The sequence below is a fragment of the Danio rerio genome, chromosome 7 (genome assembly GCF_049306965.1).
Source record: "Danio rerio strain Tuebingen ecotype United States chromosome 7, GRCz12tu, whole genome shotgun sequence".
NCBI classification, from domain to species: domain Eukaryota; kingdom Metazoa; phylum Chordata; class Actinopteri; order Cypriniformes; family Danionidae; genus Danio; species Danio rerio.
Window position 1 is genome coordinate 46,329,330 of NC_133182.1, and position 5,598 is coordinate 46,334,927.

General features: G+C 38.5%; 1 long non-coding RNA gene across 3 annotated transcripts; it reads right to left on the reverse strand.

Annotated features, from left to right (window-relative positions):
• Window positions 1–1,840: 1,840 nt before the first annotated feature.
• On the reverse strand, window positions 1,841–4,817 carry LOC137490302 (uncharacterized). 3 transcript variants are annotated; one of them, XR_012382600.1, is made up of 7 exons: window positions 4,704–4,817; window positions 4,480–4,567; window positions 3,671–3,750; window positions 3,496–3,550; window positions 3,321–3,396; window positions 3,183–3,245; window positions 1,841–2,737 (listed from the first exon to the last, which is right to left on the reverse strand). It is a non-coding gene; the product is annotated as an uncharacterized lncRNA (long non-coding RNA). The 3 variants fall into 3 exon arrangements; XR_011009678.2 differs by having other exon boundaries at window positions 3,070–3,245; XR_012382601.1 differs by lacking the exon at window positions 3,183–3,245.
• Between the last annotated feature and the right edge of the window lie 781 nt (window positions 4,818–5,598).

The following is a 5,598-nucleotide window of genomic DNA, read 5'->3' on the forward strand; positions in this document are numbered from 1 at the left end:
TCCTATGCTCACTTTCTCTTATTTTCTCTTTATTTATTTCACTGTCTCCAAGTATTCTTTTTGAAACTATTTGCATCCAAACAGTATGTAAATCCTTTTTGAGTTTCAACATTGCCGCCTAGTGGTAGCACTGCATTTTGCCACTTGAAGGACAATCAGAGAACATCCAGAAGGGTTTAGGATAATCAAATAAATGACTAACTGCAGGGACCAATAATAAAAATTGTTTGCTGGGCTGAATCCATTGTGAGAGAGTTTTGACCAGTGAAGGCAAATGTTGGTTATTTTTTTATGTTCACAAGGGCTGTACAATTTATCATTTGAGCATTGAAATTGCAATGTGTGCGTATACAATAGTCGCATCGCAAGATGTTGAGATGACAATATAGTTGACCAGAAACCACATGTCAAAACACATGATTTGTAGAGACAGTGAAGTAGTCAGAAGCACAGGGGTGACCATCCGCACTGGGCGCAAGTGGAGGGTCCAGCAGGAGGTTAACCAAGCCATTGACAGGCACAAGGAGATAATGGGAAGAGTTCAAACCAGCAAATCGGGGCTGGAATGGGGACAGCCATACCAGTTTTGGTCCAAAATCACAGAAGCAGAGGAAGGTTATGGTGGTTGAAGAGGTCTTCCAAGTGGAGCAGGACTGCCATTTCATTAAGGCTGTTGCCCAGCGCAAGCAAGAAGCATAAACCCACTGGGAGGACATCATTAACAGCCATGACCTGGGCAGATATTAGGTGAACTCGGCTGAGTTTCCTCGTAAGAGCAGCATACGATACCCTCTCCTGCCCCTGTAATCTTTCACAATTGTTCGGAACCGAGGACAAATACCCCATGCAATAAAGCCAATGCAGGCCTGCAACATATCCTGTCGGGAATTGGTGCACTAACACAGGGCAGATGGTAGCACAACCAGGTGCTAAGAAAGCTGGCAGAGCATGTGGAAAAATGCAGAGTACAAGCAAACAGCACACCAGCATCTCCTCGGCCAAACTGCAGGTTCCTCAGACCAGGAGAAGGGGGCAGACTACAGGTACAGAGAGAACAAGGTGCTTGCTCGCACATGGAAAGAAGTGGGAGATGCACATCATCTTGGACTCTCAACTCATTTTTCTATCTGAGATGACGCAAACATCACTAAGATCATATGCAGTGATTTTTTCAGCAGTGGCTAGAAAGGTTCTGGTAATTGAGCTGACTGTGCCGTGGGAAGAGGGAATGGCAGTGGCGCATGAGTTCAAGTGGCACAACTACTCTATGTAGAGTGTAATGTAGAGTCAATGGTTCGAAGAGGACAGTACATCCCATAGAAGTCAGGTGCAGGAGATTTGTTGGGAAGTCAGTAATTCATTTTCTCCGTGCTATCAGGGTATCTGGGATGAGTTTCAGGAGAGCTATTAAGGAGCTGGCGGAGGAGGCAGTGGGGGCAAGATATTGGATGTGGCTACAAAGCAGGGACAAGAATTAGGGAGTGGAACCCCATTAAGGGCAGCTGCAGGCGATGGTGAGTAGACATCCCCTCAAGCCACTGCCCTCAAACCAGGAGGTGTACTACACTCTCAGAAAAAAAGGTACAAAATTGTACCTTTTAGGGTACAAATGGCCCGTCACTGGGGTGGTACCCTTAAGGGTACAAATTTGTACCTCTATTTAAAGGTACAAAATTGTACCTTCTACATTTGTACCCTTTAAGGGACAATTTTGTACCCCCACCGAAGGTACAAAAATGTACCTTTTTATATTATATAGCATTTTCAGGGTACTGACCCAGGCATTTTGATCCTTTGGTGACTGCATGCACAAATAAATAAATAAAATATTTCGGTTCGCAGATGTCCATTTTTATTTATTAATGTAGAAATATTTCATTACAACTCACAACTGAATGTGTCAAGAAATAAAATTACACAGTAAATATAAAGCAGACATGTAAAACAGTAAAAAGAACAATTTAGAAAACAAATAAAAATTGTTCACTCACTGTACAGTATATAATCTACCCTTAATACAAAGACCACAAGAAAACTGTTTAAGATTTATAAACACATTACACAGGCTACATCAAGTACTGCACTTTATAAAGTCCAAAGTATTTGTCTTGAGTCAAAATACTCAGTCATAATAAATAATTTGTCATCAAAATTTTCTCTGTATTTCAGAATGAAGGCAATGTTTCTCTATAAATTGCTTCAACAGTGCAGAAAACCAAATACATCAGTAGCCTCTTCCTCAACATCAGTAGATTACTCCTTATCATCCTCAAGTGGAGTTGTAATTTGTTGTAACACCATATGTGTTTATGCTTTTGATAAACACGACATGTAAAGCACTCATAACTGGAAAATGTTCTTTGATAGTCATTAGGACCACAAGTTATTTAAAAATTTGCTTTATGCATGAATGATAGCAGTGTGCTGGATTAACTTGATTGTGATTATCCCAAGAGCATGTAGAGAAACAAAAAACAAGGTTGATCACTCTGGTAACTGGAGTAGATCCAGGCTTGTCACCGTCCACCGTTCATTCAAAACATTCCACTGCAGAAACATCAAGGTGATCTTCTAATAAGATGGATATGTCAAAAATGTATATTCATCCACATCATTAGCCCGGCCAATCGCAATCCCATCAACTCTGAAGACTGCCGTGACTCGTCTTGTTAACACAGTTGTCCAGTCGGTGGTGTCCTCCTGTACTTGAACTGTTGGATGTGGTGAAGATGATTCCCTGTAAATGACAAAGCAATAATTACATTAATATCAGTCACTCTATCACTGATGAAGAGAAAATCAACATGCATAGAAAGGAAAATAATTAATATTCACTGATTTAAAAAGTATCACAGATTAAAAGACTAATATAAATTTCATTCATTCATTCAGTTTCTTTTTGGCTTAGTCCCTTTATTAATCTGGGGTCGCCACAGTGGAATGAACCACCAACTTATCCAGCATATGTTTTATGCAGCAGATGCCCTTCCAGCTGCAACCCAGTATTACGAAACATCCAGACACACTTATTCACACACACATTTATACACTACAGACAAATAAGCTTACAAAATTCAGCTATAGCGCATGTCTTTGGACTTGTGGGGAAACTGGAGCACTTGGAGGAAACCCTCACGAACACTGGAAGAATATGCAAACTCCTCACACAAATGCCAACTGACCCAGCCGAGGCTCGAACCAGCGACCTTCTTGCTGTAAGGTGACAGCACTACCCACTGCATCATCTTAATATAAAGAATATCAAGCATTATAAAATGCATTTATCACAGCATATACTAAACAGAAAACAACATACGCACCAGAGCACAACGAAATGTTGAAGTGTCTCGCTTAACAAGGCTGGCAACATGAGAAGTGCTGCTGTAAAATCAATTCCTGGAACATAAGATGTGGCATACAAACAAATATGAAGGAATCCATCCAAAGCTAGAATTTAATAATATTAATCAAGTGGAGAAAGTTTAGAAAGAGTACCTTAGAGTCAGGTCCATAGCATTCTTCAGTTGATCTCTCATCTTTCGATGAAAACCTAGAAAATAATTTTAAACACGTAGGTGTACATTTATTGTTGTTTGTAAGTAAAAACCTACAAATTTAAAATAGTATGTAAGCCATTAAAACCATGGTATAGATAATGAGACATACTTACATCTTGTAACTGAGCCATGCTTTCATATGACATGCCTTCATTGGTCTATGTTAGGCTGCATTATGTTGTTCAATCTTGTCCTGAAAGACAATTGGAAACTTCATAAACTTCAGGAAAGCAATAAGATAAAGCAATAACTATTTATTTATAGTATTTTATTTATATATAAGTATAACGTTAAACGATAGTAAAGCACCAACAATTCTGGACATGAGAGTTTGTGGACACTCCTCAACATTAATGTAACTTAGACACTGAAACGAAGATATGTACAAGCATACACACGCCACGTTTGTAACTAGCCACGTTTACATAATCAGTCGCTTTGCCGGTGACAAAATTGTGATTTTTCTTCACAAAATGGCGGTGTATATAACCTTCTAAAAATACATTTCCGCGGTCAACCGTGGCTAGAAAATGGCCTCAAAATATAAAACATTATTGATAATTACAAATTCCAGTATTAATAACAAAAGGTTTTATATCAAGGTATATGAAGACTTCAGTCGCGGCAGCTCTGGGCCACACCGCACATTACTCACGGCCCGATTCCGGTGCATGGTTACGGCAGCGTCGGCTCGCTTCTGCCGCCGCATCTGGCCCGAGTAACGATACAGCAGACGGACTCGGGCAGGCGAGAATCTAGCCGCAACTGGCCCAAGTGTATTTTGCTATCTGGGTTGCGATAATATTCCGCCGTGGCAACACTTATTAATAAAGCAGTTACGTAACATATAAGGCGCGAATACGTAACGTAGGCGATAAAGGGAACTTTTACACCGAGAAAACTAACAGCATATAGTACTCACCGTCTATAAGGTTATGTCCCTCGGTGACTTCGATATCACATTGTATTAACTTCTTTAATAAGCTGCAGACATCTTAGCAAACTCCATCCTGCAGGCCAAAGTACACCAGCCAGCCCGGAGCACAAAGCGGGGGAAAGCCGAGACCAGAGAGTCAGACAAAATCAACAGAACACGGCTTCACATGTAAAAATGAGACTGAAAATATATCTTTAATACATTCTTACCTGAAAAGTGTGGACTCCAAAATAGACTTTTCTTTGAAAAGCGTGCGAAGTTCTGTGTAAACAGCCAGCATAGTCGACGGACCGCCTCAGTAACAAACACTACTATAACGTCTCAACAAGCCAAATTCTTAAAGAGACAGCACCATCACCACCTGTATGAAGATGCTGTCACTCTGCATGGTTTATTCTACATCCCATATATACTATAGCGACTTAAACAGTAAGCAAAGACCAGTATTTACGTTTTTAATGATTAAAATTACATTTAATTATAAATTAAATTATTAACATTTTTGAGAAAAAATGTAATTTAAATACATGAAAAAAAATAATTATTAAAATATTTAATTCAATCAATTTATTTATTTATTATATTTTTAAATTATGTATTTTAGTATTAATGTTTAGTATTAATACATTTAAATTATTGTTATATAGTGTCTTGATCTTATCATGAGCTGAGGGTACAATTTTGTTCCTATAGGGAAACAAAATATATAATTGTACCTTTAAAGGTGCCAAATTGGTCCTTTACGGTACAATTTTGTACCCAAATGTGCTATAAAAGGTACAAAAATGTACCTTTCAAACCTAAATCTGGACATTTGTACCTTTATAGCCCATTTGGGTACAAAATTGTACCCTAAGGACCAATATGGGACCTTTAAAGGTACAATTTTATATTTTGTTCCCTCTAGGTACAAAATTGTACCCTCATTGTACCTTTTTTTCTGAGAGTGTAGGAAGGTTTCTGTACCTAACACTGTTGGACTCTTCCCAGAAAGCCAAAAATTATGTTATTTTCACTGTAGTATTTGCTCTATTGACTTTATTTATGACTGTACTTTGTTTACTATATATATATATATATAAAACTACCATTTATAAATCAGAT